The sequence below is a fragment of the Impatiens glandulifera genome, chromosome 7 (assembly GCF_907164915.1).
Source record: "Impatiens glandulifera chromosome 7, dImpGla2.1, whole genome shotgun sequence".
Classification (NCBI taxonomy): domain Eukaryota; kingdom Viridiplantae; phylum Streptophyta; class Magnoliopsida; order Ericales; family Balsaminaceae; genus Impatiens; species Impatiens glandulifera.
Genome location: NC_061868.1, coordinates 22,026,839 through 22,049,372, shown reverse-complemented (window position 1 = coordinate 22,049,372; position 22,534 = coordinate 22,026,839).

Here is a 22,534-nt window from a genome sequence, read left to right as displayed (position 1 = left end):
GTTGTCATGTATTGTAAATATATAAGTTGCTCGAAATGTTAATATTCTGTTATCATTTATATTATTCTAATATGTTGTTTCATGTTTTAAACTATATTTTCATGCGTTTTCATATGTTTCATCCAATATGTTTTTATACGTTTTATCTAATATGTTGTCATGTATTACTGTAATATGTTGTTCATGTGTTGTCATGTATTCTTTGTGTTGATTTCTCTTTTTTGTATTCTAATATAGCCCTATGGATGACCATTATCACCATTTACTGAAGACAAAATTCCCAAGGTTGGGATAACGTTTGTTTCTGAAAATGACCTTCGAGAATTTTATAGATTATATGCCCAATCAATGGGTTTTGGAGTCAGAATGTTGGGAACGATGAATGGACCAGATGGTAAGCAAAAAAAATTCTTTGTTGGATGTGCGAAGAGTGGTTCGTTTACGCCAAGGAGGGAGAATATATTTCAACTTAGACCTTCCACCAAGACCGATTGTAAGGGTAGGATGAACGTTGTTGTGAGGAATGATTTTGATTTTCAGATTAGGAGTGTCATTCTTCAGTATAACCATCCGTTGAGTCCTTCAAATTCTAGACATATTAGATATCACAAGGTTTTAGATCCAAGTGCGCAGAGAAGATTGCAATTAAACGATGAAGCTAGAATAACATTGGCTAAAAGTTTTCAATCAATTGTAGTTGAAGCTAGAGGGTATGATAATTTGAATTTTGATGAGAGAATATGTTGAAATTTTATCTCAGAAGCTAGAAGGTCGAGGTTATGAAATGGCGATACTGAAGATGTCTCACTTTATTTCACCCAGATGCAAAATAGATGTTTAAATTTTCATTATACCATTGGCGTAAAAACTTGAAGACAGGTTACCAAATATTCACTGACATTTATGATTTGGATGTGTGTGAAATTGAAAGAAATCGGTACAACTACCTAATTCCCATCATGCTAGAGGTTCAACAACTTGCATCCAAATCCCTAGTTAATTGTTCTTCTTTGGCTGAAGTGATGAAAGATATGAAGGAAAAGTTCAAGATATCTCCAAATTGTACAACGAATTCCGAACCAACAGAAAAAGTTATCCACTCGCATTCAAGGTAAGAGCTCGAGGGAGACCACCCACAAAACAGAAACAGGCTGCCATTGAGAAATCAATTAAGAAACCAGGTCCTATAAATAAGGTTAGTGTCAAAAATTATGTCTATCTATGTCCAATACCATGTTATCCTGTGTATTACACCATATTGTCCCATGTATTACACTATATTATTTTATGTATTACACCATGTTGTCCTGTATATTACACTATGTTTTAAGACTCCATTGTCATTTTATTTTAGGATATTACCGCAATAAGTAATCCTTCTCCAATATCAATGCAAGAGCAATGGAATCAACACTTCACCACCCATTCAGTCTCGACTCAACTATCATTTACATCATTATTGTCGAGTCAATTACATCATGTATCTGATAATATGTTTCTTAAAGATAACTCATGTGGGGACAACATCAGAAGATAACATTTCTTAATAATATGTTTCCCAAAGATAACATTGTTTTAGATTATATATTTACCATTTTAATTGTTTTTTAACTTCAATTTAATTGAAAAATAAAACGATTACATAAATTTTATATTCATTACTTTATGAATGAAATTTAATAAATCATTACTTTACATTTAGAAAGCAAAGAAGAAACCAAGTTCTAGAAATAATGTTAGTGTCGAAAATTATGTCGTCTTGTGTCCAATACTATGTTGTCCCGTATTTATAATGGTGATGTCCCGTGTCTTATAACATGTTGTCATGTATTTTGTACTATGTTGTCCTGTGTTTATTATTATATTTTCTTGAGTACATAAATGTTATATTTTTACAACAAGTAATGTTAAGTACAACTTATTGCTTCACATTAAAGCGTTAAGTATAACTTGTTGCTTCACAACAAGTAAATGTTTTAATTCTACTAAGATAAAACCATTACATTAATGTTTTGGATAATCTGGTTATGCCACAAGTCCACTTCGGATCTCCCTTGTAAGTCTCTATGTGCATCATACAGGATACTCCACAATCCTTATAGTTGCAGGTCATTTTCAATAGCCTCGCAATGCATTTGAAGAGTTTGTAAAAATGCTCAACTTCATATCCGCAACAATGTTCAAAAACATGCATCCAATAGTCTTCACTACTGCGTACTTTGAACCTATATATATACACCCTTCGGGAATGGCGTATTGTCAATGATATCCATTATCTTCGACTTTGTATTGTAAATGACCAAATAAAAATGAGAATCATAACCTATGGGTAGAAAAATCGGCATCCAAATATCACAACACAATAGAGTTAACATAGTATAATGACAACACATAGTATAGTAACAAAGTTAACAACATAGGACAACATATTTTAGTGTACGACAATGGACAACACGACATTGGAAAACACAGTACAAGAAATAGTACAAGACACAATACAAAAGTGTTTTAAAATACAAGACAATAGACTTACAATTTCAGCTCTTTCAAGGTCTCCAAGCATTAATCCAAACTCTGTCATTTCCTTTAGTAATACAGTATTATAATCCTTTTGTGACAAGTTTATTACACCCTATTGAAGAACTTTTATGTTGGATGAGAAAAAACTATTATATAAAGACATAATGTTCATGTGTAATACTCACACTATGAGTGGTTGAGAAAAAAGCTTGGTTTCAAAGTGCTCATAGCTTTGTAGTGTGTTTGACGCGGATATTCATTTTATGAGCCCAGACATTGATTATCCCTGCATTCAGCCAACTATGTTTTTGAATTGTCTTTAGGGTGCCGTGTTTGAGAGTAGTCATAGTGCTGAAGTACAAAATATCCTTTTGTTCTGACTTTTCTACGAATACCAGGTTCGTGTATACTTTGTCCTTAACTCTCAAGTGTGGTAATTCAACCTCAATCTCAACAATATAAGGCGATCTCAAATGGGGTTAGAGCGAGCAACATTCTTGTTGGTAATCTTCCTATTATATACCACCCCACTAAATCTTCTGAAACATAAAAAAGAAGACACTAGTATTGTAATCGACATAGGAAAACATAACTAAAAACAAATGACCACATAGTCTAATATTAACAGTTTAAGCTTAATATTTATCAACAAGGGATAACACAATATATGACACATATGCTACATCGTATATGACACATAAAAACACATTAATGAAAACAGTACAACAATGATAAGTTGATGTTACCATTCATCTTTATTTGAAGCTTTCCTTTTACCTAAAGTCTTACAGTTTTTCTTTGTCATTGTTGACATACTTATTATGACAATTACCAGATTCTAATTAGTAATAAAATACTTAGAGTTTGTAGAAGTAAACGTTTTATAGATAGGAGAAGAACAAGAAGTTGAATAACGTTTAAAGAAGAAGAAGTAGAGGAGCGGATACCGTTTGAAGAGCAGTAGATACTTAGGATTAGGGTTTGTGTGGATTTCATTTGAATAGCATTAGATACATAGTGTTAGGGTTTGAGCGGAAATGAGAGGGAGTTTGAGCGGAGATAGATTGAAGAGAAGGAGGGTTTTAGAGAAAATGAGAGGGAGTTTGAACGAAGATAGATTGAAGAGAGAGAAGGTTTGATAGGAAATGAAAGGGAGTTTGAAATGAGGGGGAAGTATCCTACGTGGAAAAAGAAAGCAAAAATAATTATTCTTTTACCTACATGTCATACCACGGGAATTCGTTGATGGATTCGTTCCCCAGATTCGTTTCCCGTATCACCTCTTTTTTTATCTTTCATTGTAATTTCTTACCATAAATTTTCTAACATTTGAAATAAAAATGTCAAACTTATCTTTTTAAAATCTTAACCAAATTTATTTTGGTTTGGGTTAAGATAATTTATATTTATTTTAATTTTTAACATTGAAAAGATGATTTTATTCCATTATATGTAAGGAAGATTAATGAGACATATATCTAATCATATTAAAAATAATAAAAATAACTTATATAAGAAAGAAGGTCATAGCCATAAGAGAAAGAGATGTTGGTTTAATGTTTAATAACCTCGACACAAGAAAAGAAAGAGATATATGCATACATGTATAATAACATGACGTCTCCGCCCAATAATCGATCATATATGTGAAATGACACAATTTAAATTTTATAATATTTAAAAAAAAATAATATCAATTTCATTACAAAGTTTAAAATAACTTTTATTTATAATCAAAACATTTAAATATTTTATTTGCATCAAAGTAATATTTTATAATTAATCAACTGATAAGACACAATATCAACTACAATAACGGCGTGTTTATTTCAGAACAACACAACCACTTTTCATGTATGTTTTTATTAAAAAATGTTATAATTTACTTAAAATATTTTAAATGAAAATTCTTAACCTTTATTTTTATCAATTTTTTTTCTTTTAAATTTCAAAACTTAAAAAAATTTTAATTTTGTTTGAAAAATCATGAAATTGTTCTAATGATTCAAAAACATGTTTTTATATAAAGTTAAATAATAATAAATAGAACTATATCTAATTCTTTGGTCAATGTACGCAGTTATAACAGTAATAGATCACGAGTTGAACTCAAAATAATTTTAATTCAAAGTAAAAGAATAAGTCAAATATTTGGTAATTTGGAGTTAATTATTATTTATATTTTGGTTAGAAATATTAAAATTACTAAGTTAATTTCAATAATAAACAAATTTAATTTATTTGATTATACTTTCAATATTTAATTTAAAAAAAAAATTATTTATTTAATTTTTTACTATTAAGCTATATTTTAGTAAGTTTTAGCCTATTTTAAAAATATAACTAATCTATATTCAAATTAATTTTTTATGTTTGCTAAAATATATGAATTTAAATATTCTATAATTTTTTTAAATCTGGAAATTGAATTTTAAATAAATTTTAATTAGGATGAAACTCAAATTAAAATTTGAATTATAATGTGGTCTATATTTCAAACACATCTTAAATGATTAAGGTTTAAGATCTCAATTAAGTAGGAGAACTCAATATAAGTAGGAGAACTCAATTAAGAAAATACAAGTATTAAGGTTTAAGATTTTCAAGATAAAATAAGTCATTAATCTTGTATAGTAACACTCTTTAAGAGAGACAATCACATCTTTCCAAACACGGCAACTTTATCGTGTATTTTCAATAATACTAACAATTATCCAAGATTTAGCGCTACTTTCATATATGATTCTTCACTTCCACAAATAAAATCAAAATTGACAAAAAAAAAATCAAATATAACCTAGTTATAACATAAATTAAATTTTCTCTAAATTATAAACATTCAAAACAAGAGCCAATTCCCATGTGGGGCTTAAACTTTGATTTGAGCCATATGGGGCTTGAACAATCAAAATTTTGGTCATTTGGGGCTTTTTACTAAACGAACGTTAGGTCCGGTTATTTTAATTGACGTGACAATAAAATATTTAATTTAATTTCTACATGTCAAACACGTAATTATTTTTCAACAAGTTCTCTCTTCTCCAATACACCTTCTTCTTCTTCAAATATTATTTTCTTCGTTAATCTGTTTCTTTGATCCATCTTCGAGAAATACTTCATTAGACCATCAACGATTCAGGTATTTAGATTTTATTTTGATTTAAGTTTAAATAATGGTTTAATTTGGGTTAAAATTCTTGGTTCGTTAATGTCTTTTGGTTTGATTTAGGTTCAGATTGAGATATGTTAAATTTAGGGTTTAGATTAGGGTTTTTCTATTTTCCCTTTTTAGATTAGTTTGAAATCTTCAATATTCTCATCATCTAGAAGCTCACAAGTAATCTTGACACTTTATTTTGTTCTCTAGTTTAAATAGTCATTATTGCTGAAATTATATTCTTTGTTTGAGTATATATATGAAACTAAACCAAATTATGTTTGATTGTGTTTATATTTAGTAAATAATATATTTGAGTTTAAATAATGTTTTCTTTTAGAATATCATATTCATTCATACCATAGTTAGTTTATTCAATGTTTGTATATCATGTCAAGTAATATTAATATTAATGGATAATAAATATTACAGTAAGTTATTTTTGCATATCTTATGGACATAATGACTTTTGTTTACCTAGTTCGTAATCCAGAACACTATAACTAATGGATATTTCAATAAGTTCTTTCAGCTTCTTTTATATCATTTAGGTATTGTTTCTATTTCCTGTCTGTATTATCAATGAATTACAGTAAGTTGTTTTTTATATCATTAGAATAATTTCAAACATGCATATCATTGCATATTATTAATGAGAATAGAAGAATCATGTCTTATTTATTGTTTGAATTGGATTAGGTCTTGTTTTATTGTCTAAATTGTTCATCGAGATAATCTTTTGCATCTCACAATCCAAATACGAGTGAGTTTGGAAATTTGAATAGAATAACACAAGAAAAATATTTTCAAATTTCCACTGAAATTCTTCAGTTTTTCAGATATTTAAATTAAAATTTTTACTTATGTATGATAATGAATATTTATTCCACATAAAATTAATTTTCATAATGAATATTTTTGTATATGTATGATTATGCACATTTTGAATAAAATGTTTGAAATACTTACTATGGTAAATAAAACATATTAGGAAAAATAAAGATTTTTTTAAGTTAAAGTTCTGAAGGCCGTCATTGTAAGTATACCATCGTTACTCCTAAAAAACTCTTTCGAATTCCAGATCAGTAATATATTCTTAAAATTAATTTTCATTAGCACTTGTAACTTTTTCTAATTTAATATTATATTTTTATTAATATTTTGTAGATTTCTTCGAGTTGTACACTATGGTAAGGAATATCTCATTTCTATTAGAGATCTTGATCGATTTTTCTTATGAGATTTATTAGACATTGCGGTTTCTCTTGGATATAGAGATAAAGAAAAATTGTATTTTTGGTATCGTCCAACAAATCATCAATTAATGGCTTTTAATAATGATCAACATTGGTAAATTTGTTAAAGATCTTTGAGATCTGTGTTAGATTAAGATAAAAAGGGAAAATGGGGAAATTGTTAAATTAAGATTTAAGGGAAAATCGTTAATTAAGTTGAATTATGAAAAACGCCTTTAATTGATTAAAATGAACTTAGGTGAATTAAAATAAACACACATGATTTTGATGAATGAATAAAACTAAGTTCAGCGATGTGTTTATGCGTATGTAAAACTTAAGATTCGCTAACAGTAGAGGTGACATCAGTTGGAGATGCGCTGGCAGTAGAGTTGCCATCAGCAAACTCGCTGGCAGTAGAGTTGCGCCAATAATTGAGTAGCCCAACAATATAGTTGCGATAACGACTATGTTGCGCTAACAACAGAGTTATGCTAACAGCTGAGTAGCCCAACAGAAGAGTTGCGCTAACAGCTGAGTAACCCCATAGTAGATTTGCTCTAATAACTAAGTAGCCCAACACCAAATTTGCCATCAATAGTGTTGCGCCAACAACTATGTTGCACCAATAGTTGAGTTGCCATCAGTAGGGTTGCGCCAATAGCTTTGTTTCTCCAACAACTGAGTTCACTATTAGTAGAGTAGCTCATCAACATAGCTAATAACTAGTAGAGCTCGATATCAACTAAGTTTCACGCTAGCTGAATACTATAAAAATGTACTACAATCCTACATACCTTGCACAAACGAATATTCCATTTGCCTACGCACTACAATCCTGTACACTACGCATTAACAAATATTTCATTTTCCTGTGCACTACCCCATACGCTAGGCGTACGACAAACATACAGTTGCCACGTGTCAACAAAATGGATTCAACCGTTGTCATGATTCAAAGATATGAAGGCATCAGAGAACAACTGTGAACCTCTCGGCTCTCGAATTTCTTGGTCACTAAGCGTTATTCGTTCAAGTTCTTTGCAAGTTACTACGTTAAGTATACACGAGAGGATATATATTGAGCGATAATCTTTTGTATCATTCGATAGTGATTTCATTGGTGTAAGTTGAACATAACATTGTCTGTTCAACAAGATAGTTTGACAGCTAGTAGTTCAGATAAGAAATTATTAATATCTGTGAACAGCTAGTGGGTTTATATAGAGGCTATTAAAATCAAAGTCTTCTATTGTAATACTTCTAGAATAGAAAAAGTAGTGACGTTTGATTTTTATCTTCGAACATCCATAAAATCTTATGTTGTCTTTTCATTGCTTCATTTAGTCTTATATATGCCGCCTCAAATCCCGCAAGCATCTTCCGCACTTGAAACCGTTTAAGAGATTGCTACAATTTTTCAAGAATAGAAATAGATTTTCAATCTCTAACAAGATTAAAATCTCATTTAAGTGAAAAATAGAACAACATTATTCAACCCCCCCTTCTACTGCTGTATTCGATCCTAACAAGTGGTATCAGAGCAAGATTTTCTATTCTCAAGCTACTGCAGATATCAGAATCATGTCTTACCTAAACAAGATTCCAATATTTTCTAAAGAAGACTATGATGACTGAAAGATCAGAATGCAAGCACATCTTACATCACAAGATGATGATATGTGGTATATCATTACAGATGGTCCCATGAAGATACTGAAGGTCAACACAACCATAAATACAATGGAGGGTTCTTCTGAGATGAAGGAGAAACCAGATACGAGTGGACTACTGAAGATAAGAGGACAGACAACCTCGATAATATGGTCAAAGACATTCTCTACAAAACATTGGAAAAGAATATGTTCAGCAAGATTAAGTCATGTTCCACTGTCAAAGAGATCTGGGAGAAGCTGACTTAATTTTGTGAAGACAACGACCACATAAAATAAAACAAGCGGATGGTTGCCATACAAAAGATCGACAACTTTGCCAAACAAGCGGTGACACCATGACTGAGTTCGACGAAAAATTCAGCAGCATGGTCATTAAACTCTCAACCCTAGGAAAGATATATTGAAATAGAGATGTGGTTATCAAAGCTATGAGAGCATTGCCCAGAGAATGGGATATCAAAACGATGGCTATGAGGGAATTCAAGGACCTCAACAAGATCTAGTTGTATGATCTATTTGCCGATCTGAAGGCCTACGAGTTTGAGATAAACTCAAGGAATGAGGAGGGGCCGTCCACTTCAATCATAACACAAGCACTAGTGACAGTTGAAGAGCCACCTGCTTCGACAACTGCTAAGTCGGATGAATAGAATAGTGACGACGTAATGTCATTATTTGGCAAATTCATGAGGAAGAATCATTTTAATCTAATTCTAACATACATAATTATAACAATAAGCCTAATGTTAATTTAAGATGTTTTATTTGTGACAAAGAAGGTCACTTCAAGGCTGACTGCAGAACACCCAGAAGGGATGACAAGAAGCCATTCGAGAGGAGGAATAAAAAGGAACAAAAAGCTTTAATGGATGAGGAAAGCATGAGAAAATGAGATGAAAGCGATTCAAATTAGAGTTCCTCAAGTGAAAGTGAGGAAGAAATTATCAAATGTTTCATTGCAGACGACAACGAAGTATTTGACTTCACCTCTAACGAATTCACAAGAGATGATCTAACTACTGCACTCAATGACTTGGTCATTGAGTACAAGAAACTATCAAATCTTCTTAATAAAAAAAATTTGAAAACAAATATGACAGTACAAGTTTTTTAACTCAAAACAATGAACCAAAAGTTTTGGAAAACAAAATAAATGAGCTATTAGTTGAGAATGAGAAACTCAAAGAAATAGTTCACACCTTTTCTTTTGAAAATCAAAGATTAATCTATGAAGTTTGTTCTTGGACGAAATCTGGAAATGCTTTCAAGAAGATGCATGAGCAACAAAGACCTGCCAGATGCAAATCCGGTCTGGGATATGTTAAGAGAAATCCTATTGAGTCCAGCAAGAAGTTGAACCCACTAAAAGGCAAAATTAATTCCATAAGTTTCAACAAGGAAAATCCAACTGATATTCGAACTAATCAATGCTATGATAACTTGACTTTGAAAGATGAAATTAAACATGTTAAGCCAATTGACCAAAAGTAAAGTTGGCTTAAGCCCCAAAACAAGGCAGCCAATTGGTCTGATAAGCAAAAACCTGACAGAAAACCAGGAATATTTTATAAAAAATAATCATCTAAAGTCAACCCTTGCACCCGAACTAGGTGCCTTGAAAATGGTCATCCCCTGGGGTATAAGGGATCATCGACAGTAAGTAAGACCTCTGTCAAGTACACTATTAATAACGCAAAATGGGAGATGCATAAAAATAACTCAAATATGGATCCTTAAGGGACTGATTAACCATATACCAAAATTTATATGGGTACCAAAGTTTTCAATGTATATATGTGTAGGGAAAATAAGATAGCTACTTGGAAGACTCAATATGGTATATGAACAGCGGTTTCTCTATACATATGATAGGCAACAACTGACTGCTGGCAAACATATCAAAGTGCACTGGACCAAAAATCACTTTCGGTGATAACTAAAAAGGTAAAATCGTGGGTAAGTGTAAGATTGTCCACGACAACTTTAATGTTAACAACGTGTTATTGGTAAAAAAATCTATGTTACAACCTAATTAGCATAAGTCAAATGTGTGATAATGGGTACAAAGTAGAATTTCAAAAGCATACATGTCTTGTTAGAGATCAGTAGGGGAAACCCTACTGACAAGAAGTAGAGTAGGAAACTCCTATAAAATGAACTGGAAGAATAAATTATCCGATCATGTATGCATGATTGCCAAAGATGATCAAACTTGGTTATGGCATAAAACACTTAATCACCTAAACTTTCAAACAATTAATAACATTTTTCAAAAAATCTTGTAACTAGAATTCCTAAACTGAAATTTAATAATGAGAAGGTTTGCACAGCTTGTCAAATTGGCAAACAGGTCAGGTCAACTTTTAAAAACAAAGTAAATATCCAATCAAATAAATGTTTGGAATTACTTCACATGGACTTGTTAGGTCCAATTTCAGTAACTAGTTTAGGGGGAACAAGATATACTTTAGTCATAATTGATGATTACTCATGGTTTACTTGGGTAGTATTTTTAGTATTTAAGGATCAAACTGATGTTAAATGAATTAAAATTCTTAAAAGATTACAAAATGAAAAATCTTTTAAGTATTATAAAAAATAGAAGTGACAAAGAAAATGAAATTACAAACAAGAATTTGTCATCTTTCCTTAAAGAATCTGGTATTTGAAACGATTTGTCTAGTGCAATAACTCCACAACAAAACGGTGTTGCTTGAAGGAGAAACAAAATACTAAAAGAAGCAGCTAGATCAATGCTAGTTGATTCTGGTGTGTCTCAAAAACTTTGAGGAGAAGCTATCAATACAACATGTTATACTCAAAATAGGACGATGATTAATAAACGATTTAATAAAACACCTTATGAAATTTTCTATGGCAAAGTTCCTAAAATATCATATTTTAGAATATTCCGCTGTAATTGTTTTATTCACAACAATGGCAAAACTCATCCGACTGCTTTTGATGCCAAAGAAAAGCCTATAGTATTTTCAATAAAAAAAACTCTAACTTTTGAAGAATCAACTCATGTTGTATTTAATGAATTTGTTGAAAATAACTCTAATGAAATTAATGAAGTTTCTAACAGATTAAAAACAACTAATCTCCATTCTGATAGTGATGATGAAGCTCAAGTCAACAGAAACAATCCATTTGATCAACTAGTTGAAACAGTTGATGTTCAACTAGACAGTCAGACCGAAAATCAGTAGACAACTGACAGTCTAAATGTTACTGGAACAGCTGATTAGACAACTAACCCTCTAGGACCAAACTTTAGATAGAACATAAACCATCCACCAGAATTAATCATAGGAAATTCATTTGCACCTCTTATGACCAGAAATCAACTAATTGATGAATATGTAAACTCTGCTTTTATTTCTCGAATCGAACCTAAGAAAGTAGATGAAGTATTGCTTGATCCAGATTTGATCATTGCCATGCTAGAAGAATTAAACCAACTTGAAAGATACAAAGTTTGAAATCTAATTTCCAGACTAGATGATCAATCTGTTATTAAAACTAGATGGGTATTTAGAAACAAACTAAATGAAGATGGAATAGCTATGAGAAATAAAGCTAGTCTAGTAGCTCAAGAATATAAATAGGAATAAGAAATTTACTTTGATAAATCATTGGCTCCAATAGCTAGATTAGAAGCTATTAGAATCTTCTTAGCTTATGCTACTATCAAAAAATTTATATTTTATCAAATGAACATTAAGAGTGCTTTTATTAACAACATACTCAATGAAGATGTTTATGTTGAACTACTCCTAGTTTTTAAATTCATACTTTTCCTAATCATGTTTTCAAATTAGACAAAGAATTATATGTACTTAAGCAAGCTCCTAGAGCTTGGTATGACACACTGTCAAAATTCCTATTTGATCATGATTTTGTTATTGGCACAGTAGATAAAATACTCTTTAAATTTTCCAAAGACTCACATATCTTGTACAAATTTATGTGGATGACATCATTTTTGGGTCAACTAACCCCAAGCTATGTGAAAAGTTTTCTAAGATGATACAGAACAAATTTAAGATGAGCATGATGGGTGAGCTAACATTTTTTCTTGGACTTCAAGTTAAGCAACTTGAAACTGGAATTTTCATAAATCAAGCTAAATATACCAAGAAATTACTAAAGAAATTCGGTATGGAGAACTACTCAGCTGCCTCAACTCCCAAGAACTCATCAAGCAAAATGGACAAAGATGGAGGCGCTCTAGATGTTGATATCACAATTTATCGAGGGATCATGGCTCCCTACTCTATCTGATAGTCAGCCAACCAGATATCATGTTGAAGATTTCAAGCTAATCCTAAATAATCTCATTGTATAGCTGCTAGTATCTAGAAATATCTTAAAGGAACTCAATGTGTTGGACTGTGGTATCCAAAGGATTCCAGTTTTAACTTAATTAGTTACTCTGATGCAAACTATGCATGTTGTAATATGGACAATAAAATCACCAGTGGAACGTGTCAATTCCTTGGTGATCGTGTGATTTCATGGTTAAACAAGAAGCAGAAGTACATTGCCACTTTAATAGCAGAAGTAGAGTACCTTGCTACTGACAGTTGTTGTGCTTAGTTGTTGTGTATTCAACAACAGTAGAGGGACATTTTCATTAGGGAAGAGATCACATATTATCTAGTGTTGCACTCAAGGACGAAGCATAACGACATCCGACACTACTTCATCTGAGAGCATGTTGCCTAGAAGCACGTTCAGTTGAAATTCGTATCTACTAATTAACAAGTGGCTGACATCTTCACGAAGCCACTCTCCGAGACTATGTTTTCTTACTCTAGAAATATTTTATGTCTTTTAGATTTAAAATATTATTCTTAAACTTATGGGAAATCTAATAGTTAGCTAATAAGCCAGACATATTGAAACAATTGTCTCTAACTCAACTGAAAGAAGAGTTGACTGATAAAACTATACATCAGAGGAGGTTGTGCATAAGCAACTTGTAATTTCAGTATAGTAATGACACTCAGATCAAATACAAGGCATGTAGACAACACATTCAGTTAGCTGTCTTAGTGAGTATCAAACGACTACTCTTCAGATGAGTGGTACTTCTTTTCTATCTTATCCATACGCTATTGTTTCATCTCCCGTTGGATAATGAATAGTCACATTTTTTAATTAAAATTTTAAATTTTTTTTTCTTTTTAAATATGTGACCAATATTTCTAAATACCTCCTCGTCTCAAATCGATTCATATTCTTCTCTCTTGAAATCTCTTGCGATTTCTTGCAATCTAAATCCTAATGATAACTTTCTTCTTCTTATCTCTGAAATCTCATGCGTCTTTCTCTCAAAATATTTTATAGGTAGACTTTGAGTCTGTCTAAACTATTGGAATTCCTAAGATAGTGGAGATGTTCCGAACCCTAGAAGCGTTCGGTCTGAAAACATTCCTCAAGGGACCCAACAACGTACACGAATTTGAGTTACGCTAGTTTTTTTCAACAGCGAAGATCTTCGGGACAACAACTAGTGCTAGGTGAAAGACACCGAGATCACTGTTTCCGAAGATGTTTGCTAAATATTTTGAGCTTTCGACTGAAGGGCTCACGGTTTTTTACCAGATACCGTCATACGCGATCAAGAAGATGTAGACGGTCTTCTAGGACGTCTCTCATCCTATTCTTACTAATGGAAAGAAGAGGTTGGTGAAGCCTTAATACGGTCTGCTCAACGACATTGCTGTGAAATCCCTTCGCACTATGGTGGAGTCCTTTGATGTGTACAAACAAGACCGTTTTGAAATAATGGTGGCCATCACCAAAAGAATAGCCATTAACTGGTCATCGGTTTTATTCACAACCCTAGTGGCGACGGTGACGCTCCTGAAGAAGCAGCTTACTGGATTTATTGTGCAGATCAGCAGACTACTTTAGCACCTCAAGGTAAACGCAGGGAAGGTAGTGAACGTCCATCCATCCATGATTCTGACCATCAGAACCGTTAGTGCCTACCTTATCAGGTTAAAAGGGGTGCAAGACTCTAGCCTTGAAACATTCGCACAACAGTTGAGTAGACAGTCAACAACCATCTACAAGCCATCAACAACAGGAAGGAGAATGAGGTTAATCCTTTAGGAATCTTCTGAAAGCTCAAATAGACGAACCTTCAATTCAACAAAAGAGTCTACCGAGACGGCTTCTAAGGCAAAGAAGGCAAGGCTGGAGGATGCAATAACAGTAGAGGCAGTAGACTCTGATGTATTGATGGAAGTAAATCCCACCACACTCACTATCTCAATTCCTGAGGTAGTCCATGCAGTAGAGAAAATTCTTTAAGTAACCCCTATAGTAGAGGAAATTCTTAAGGTAACTCCTGAATTGGTACTAGCCTAAGCACGGTTGTAGGCTCTGCTGAAGCACAACTGTAGAGTCATCTGATAAGCGTGCTAAAAGACCAACAACAACATCTCTAGTAACATTTTCTCCTTTAACATCTGTTTCACCAGCAACTACCATAACAAGAGCTCCATCTTCTAAAGGTAATGAAATAAGGGAACAAGTCCCAACTATTGTACGACATGTCGAAGTTATAGGTAAGTGAAAAGAACTTGCAGTTCTTGAACACAAGGCTCCTTTACATTAAAGAAAGAAGTTGCACATGTGGACTATGGCAACTCACATGCATACCTTGTGCACACGATGTTTTTTCTATATATACGTTTATTATGGAAATCTAGAAGATTATATTTCGAATTTGTATAAGAGAATAGTTAGGGACAGATCCAGGATTTAATGTTGGGGTGGGCTAGAATTTAATGTAATAAATTATATATATATATATATTAAAAATACTAAAATATTTAAATAAGTTGAGTAAGAATATCATATTCATTTTATTGCGAAGTTCCGTTTTCACCTCCTTAATTTGTTGAAAATGTTCGATCAATAGTAGTGGTAAAAACATGCATTGTTAAAACAATAATCAATTTAGTCAACATAACATAAAGTTGTAATCATCCACTCTTGGTTAATTGTAAACACAACTCAACAAGTTTAAAACCTTCAAATTTGGCATCACATCAAGTTTATGATGTACCAATTCATATTTCAAAGTTAATAATGTTTTGATCGGTAAAATCTTCAAGGTAAAATTTTGTTGCAAGCTTACAAATATCATCACTATTAAATTAGTTGATGATTTTTTTGAGTATAAAGATTTACCAGGAGATGAATTTTTTATTCTAAAGACCGTAGGTGTAGTTGGAGAACCTTTATTAATTTTGCGAACTATCTTTTTTTAAGAATGAAGATATCAATATCTTTCTTTTATTTGCAGCATAGCATATTGATGTTCTATTTTTTATATACATAATTTTTAATATCAAGTATTTATCGAACAATTGAAGATAAGGTTGAAAAAATATTTAAAAAACTCAAGTAAACAGTTAATCGAAAAGTTAGAGTACGATGATGAAAAAGTGGAAAAAAAATTAAGTAATTCTAATATGATAAGTTCTCAAAATTCTACATTATCAAACATACATAAAATCAGTTATAAATATCATATACAAAATTAAATTAACGATTATACCAATTAAGAACATGAAAATTCTGAAGAGAATTAAAAGAATACAATTAAAAAAAAAGAGATTTTACCTATTCTTGAATTTAAAAAATTATGAAAATTTTGTTGAAATAATTAGAGAATAGAGAATTAGTAAAATAAAATCTAAGATATGGTAAACTGAGAAAGAAGATATATGAAAAGATTATGGTATATATTGTTAATATACATAGAAATGTTTTATTTTATTTTATTATATATATATATATTATATTTTTCAATTTAAAACAAATTAAAGATTAAGGAGGATTATTTTTTTCTTTCAACAAGCCCACCTCACCTCAGCCCTAGGATAAAATTCGTCCCTGAGAATAGTGATCAAGAAGGCGTAGGGAAATGTCATTAAACAATTAAGGGGAATTGAATTTTGGAAAACCTAGTTTGACTGATTACTTTTGATTTTACCTCCTAATGTTCAAAAGTGAAGTGGTATAAAAAATTAAGAAATATATTTTTGTATTTTTTGTTTATATATAAATAAACATTTTAAATTATTGAAAGTGATAATGATGATCATATATTTTATTAGGACTATTTTAGCTTCTATTTCACATATTTATATTTTTATATATAAATATTAATATGTGTATTTTGTTTTCTTTGTTTTTAATAAAAAAAGTGAATAAAAGTATAGATATATAAATTATGAACATTTAAGAAAATGAAAAATATGGTAAGTTGAAATTATCCACGCCTTTAGTTCGCACTTATCCACACCTTCCAAGTTCACTCATTCAAGTTTCACAATCTATATCTCCCTCATATAGATCATTTATTTTTTGGAATTATGGAGAATTAGCATGACACCCCACATCTATAGTTCTCGTTTAAACTTAAAGTTGTTTCACATGAAATCGAACCCGTGACCTTTTGGTCTCTTAAACCGACACTAACTCATAGGACATTTGTATTCATTTTTATGAATATAATATATATATATATATATATATTATAGTTGTTATTAATTATATATTTTATATGATTATGTATATAATAACAGTTTATTATCTTATATATATATATATTGATTTTTTAATTTATTTTTTATTTATATTTTAGGGGAAATAATACAATAAAATTGAATATAAAACACAAACGAAACTTAAAACGGCTCTGAAGGTGATGGATCTACAATGAGACCATCTTGTTTGGTGATATTTCAGTCATAGGTCATCTCCAACTTAATCCCAAAAAATATACATTAATAGATAAAGTAAAGCAACCAAATGAAATTGATATTAGTAAACAACTATAAGCTATTTTTTTTTAATTAGATTAACAAATAATAGTTATAAATACAAGTAAATAGTAATGTTTTTAGTTATTAATGGTTTGAAAAATATAAAGGTAACAAAGATAACTATTACCTAACTTCAACAATTTATCGTTGAAACAATCATAAATATATATGAAAATTGTTTGTGAATATGCCATATCAAAAAGTGAAGAGACACTCATATGTTATTCCTTATCTCCGTACTTCGTTCGTAGATAAATAAGGCACCTATCTATTATTAAATCTGGAATAAGTGAATGTGAGGCGTTTGGCTAGCGACGGAGGAGAGAGAGCCTCATACATATTTCTTCTCTTCTCTTCTCTTCTCTTCTCTTCTCTTCTCTTCTCTTCTCTTCTCTTCTCTTCTCTTCTCTTCTCTCCACAAATTTGGTCTCAAATTTTTTTCCAACTCTAGATCGAGAAAATCAAATATTAACCAAAAAAGAAAGCACGTCTTGCGCATGGATGAAGTCCTAGGCCTCATTTGGAGTAATATCTTTTTTTTTCTGTAACATGAAAAAACATAAAGTACAATAAATTTTAAAATAAATATTCATTATTTTAAGTTTGTTTGATTTATACTATTTTATTTAATAAGTCCAAATTTTAATTATAAATAAGGTGTGAAATTAGGATGTCTACAATATTAAAAAACAGTGAGGTAAAATTTTAAAAAATAATTATTAAATAAAAAACATATTATCTTTTATTAAACAGACACACGATAAATAAACAATGACGATGTCTTGACCATGATACAAATTATATAAAGAATGTAATTTATAAAAATAACATATCAGAACTTAACACAATACTTAATATTAATTTTATGTTTAGAAATAAAATATTATTTATACTATATATATTTTAAATTTATTTTTAATTAAATAATCAAAATATAATTTTTGTAATGTAACATATTAAGAATAAAAATAAATAAATTATTATAAAAATAAAAATTATGAATAGATTGTAAAGTCACCTTACACAATAAATATATATATATATATATATATATATATATTGAAATTTTAATTATATAAATAAATTTCATTATATTATTAAATAAAGTCAAATAATATTTTGTCCATATTAAAAAAAAATATATGTGACCAATAAAAATTGTGTGTCTACAGAAAATAATTGATAATTTTGTAAATTTGTTTTTAAATTTAATCAATTACAACTTAACAATGAATTAGAGAATTTAGGACAATAAATAATGATTTATTAATCAAAATATTTTTATTTTTTTATAATTAATGAACTTATTAAAAATAATAATTTGATGATTTATTATTAATTTATTGAATTTATTCTTAATTAATGACATTAAACATAGTACTAAAACAATATCAATCTGATAAAAAAATTTATTTTTAAAAAAATTAGTGACTAATTAAAGTTGTAAAAAGTTGTTTTGGAAATTATTTCATTACATTTTTTTATTAGGCTTGATACTCATTTATTACAATAAATTATCAAACATTTTAAACAAAAATTTCACACTTATCTTTCTAAAATGATAACAAAATTTATTTTTATTTTGTTTAAAATAATTTAAATTTATTCTAATTTTAAATATTAAAAAATAATTTAATTTCATTATAAATAAGGAAAAATAATAAGACATATACATACACATATTAAAAACAATTAAAATAATTTAGATAAGAAAGAAAGTCATAACCATAAAAGAAAGAGATGTTGCGGATATGTTTAATAACCTCGACACCATAAGAGGAAGAGATGATGCAGGCATGTTTAATAACCTTGACATATTCGTCCGATAATCGATTTTATATGTGTAAAGATACTATGAAAATTAAATAATATCAATTTTATACCAAAGTTTAAAATAACTTTTATTTATAATCTGAAAATTTAAATATTTTATATGCATAATATTTTTTAATTAAGCATTAATCAGACACAATATCACCTACTATTATATAGTAGATATTAACACTTTATAATCATACACGACATGCTTATTTTAGCCAATACAACCACTTTTTAAGCATGTTTTTATTAAAAATCTTACAATTCACTTAAATATTTTAAATGAAAATTCTTAATCTTTATTTTTATAAAAAAAAATATTCTAAATTCTAAAACATATAAAACCCTAAATTTTGTTTGAAAAATCATGAAATTATGCTAGTGATTCAATAAAGTTTTTTTGTATGTTGTTTTTTAAAATTTATTATATAATGTTCGGTATTAATTAATAGAACTATATCTCATTATTTTTTCCATGTACATATAGATAAGGCAGGACTACAAATAATCTTAATTCGAAGTAAAACAATAAGTCAAATATATGGTAATTTGGAGTTAATTCTTATTTGTATTTTGGTGACATATTAAAATTACTATGTTAATTTCAATAGATAAACACATTTAATTTATTTGATTTTACTTCCAATAATTGTATTTTGTTTGTTCAAATATAAGAATTAAATTGAATTATAATTTTTATTTTTATTTTTAAACATATGAATAGAATTGTAAATAAATTTTAATTAGGTTGAAATTAACATTAAAATTATAATTATAATGTTGTTTATAATTCAAACACATCCTAAATAATTTTTGAAAAAATATAAAAATTTAAATCCCTAAATTCTAAATAAGTAAAAAAATTCAATTAACAAAATATATGTATTATGGTACAAGATTTTCATGATAAAAAAAATGTATGTCATTAATCTTGTATAGTAACAATCTTTAAGAGAAACGAGTCACCGAATCTTTTCAAATACAACGACTTTATTGTGAATTTTCAATAATCCTAATAATTTCCCATTATTTAGGGTCACTTTCATACCGTATCGTTCACTTCCACAAATAAAATCAAAATTGAAAAGAAAATCAAATATAACCCAAAACTTATAACATAAATCAAATTTTCTCTAAATTATAAAAATTCAAAACAAGATTCAATTACCATTTGGGGTTCAAACTTTGATTTGAGGCATATGGGCTCGAACTATCAAAATATTGGTTATTTGGGCTTTTTATTAAACGGATGTTAGATCCGTCTATTTTAATACACATGGAAATAAAATGTTTTAATTTCATTTCTATATGTCAAATACGTCATTTTATTTCAACAAGTTTTCTATCTTCTCCAAGACATCTTTTTCTTTTTCAATTCTTTCTTATTGATTCATCTCAAAGAAATTCTACATCAGACCATCAACAATTAAGATATTTAGATTTTTGTTTAATTTAGATTTATATTGGTTTGATTTAGGTTTAAATTCTTAGTTCGTTAATGTTGTTTAGTTGTATTTAGGTTTAGATTAAGATATGTTGAATTTAGGGTTAAGATTTAAATCTACAACATTCTCATCATCTAAAAGCTCATAAGTAATCTTGACACTTTATTTTGTTACTATTTGAATTTTATTCTTTATTTAGTATATATGAAACTCCATTGAATTATGTTTGATGAACAATACTAATATTAATGGATATTGAGTATTATAGTAAGTTATTGTTTCATAACTATGGACATACTGACTTTTGTTTTACCTAGTTTAATTTAATTAAGAACAAGAACACTATTATTAATGGATATTATAGTAAGTTCTTTCAAATTCTTGTATATCATTAATATTTTGTTTCCATTTAATGTTGTAATATCAATTGATAATAGACATTACTATAAGTTTTATTTTTGCATATCATTAGAATCATTTCAAACATTCATATAATTGCATATTTATTGGATAGAAGAATCATGTCTTATTTATTGCCTAAATTGGATTAGGTCTTATTTTATTGTCTGAATTAAATAGGATTGGTACTAACAATAGAGACTAGGGTATGACTATTGTGAACAGCTTATGACAAACGATTCAATATTAATCCTGTTAGATATTAATATCTGTTTTTGTTAGATAAAATTAGATCGGTTAAATAAAAAACTTAACAAAAACAAATTTCTTGTGCAGGAACAGTCAAGTTACTCAAACAGTCAAGTTACTCAACCGGTCAAGCAACCCAACCGAACAAAAAACCTGACCGAACAAGAAGATAAGACCGGTCAAATCAGAAGGCCAAAATCGTTGAACATTCGGTCAATCTGAAGTTATGGAAAAACCGGAAGTCATCTGGTTAACATAAACAACCGACTAGTATAAATAGATACTTCGAGTATCTGTTGAGGATGATACCGAAGTGACAGACTTTAGTATTTCCATATTAATACAAGTCTCAAGACAATCTGCAAGCTGAAGAAGATCGTCCGACAAGATCTTTCCACTCCAAGATAAATCAGAGGCGCAATCCTCTAGGTGTAGGGAACTGTCCAACCGACAGTTGCCATATTGAGTAAAAGACAAACCTAGCCGGTTTGACCTATACATTGGAAGCCTAGACCTCCAGGTCTGAATCACTGAACCTCTTCTCAACCAATCAGATTCAAGGAAATGAAATGTGATCGTTGCACATTTCACCTATAAAAGAAGGAGCTGAAGAGGAGTAAATGCAGTTCCAAGAGTTTTCAATAACCCAAGTTCTGATTGTACGGTTACCAGCTCTACAAGCTATAGCAACAAGTGAAAAACGGTTATCAGTTCTACCAACTACAAGTTCTAAGATTTATTGCAAGTCTATCTCTCTACAAGGTTTAGAGCTTAAGTGTTTATTTGAAGAGTGATTACAATTTCAGTGAGAATTGTACGAGTATTATTGAGCAGAAAATAAGTCTCGATCGGAATGTGTTTGTGTATTCCTTAGTGAATATCCTTCTCGCGGTTTCGAGAGGAAGGGGTGACGTAGGAGTTTATCTCCGAACATCAATAAAATTCTCCCTTGTTATTTACTTTCTGCCGACTTTGTACTCTAACCGATTCTACTCTAACCGAATTACCGAGTCCCAAAACCGACCCACTATACTCCAAACCGACCTTATCTAAATCTGGTTCTGTCCATCTAGTGTATGTGCTGCTTCAACCTAAAACAAACCACTTTCGCGTTTAAACTCGGTTCAAGGATTTGTGACAGTTTGTATAGTATTGAAACCCGGTGTTAATCTCTAACCGG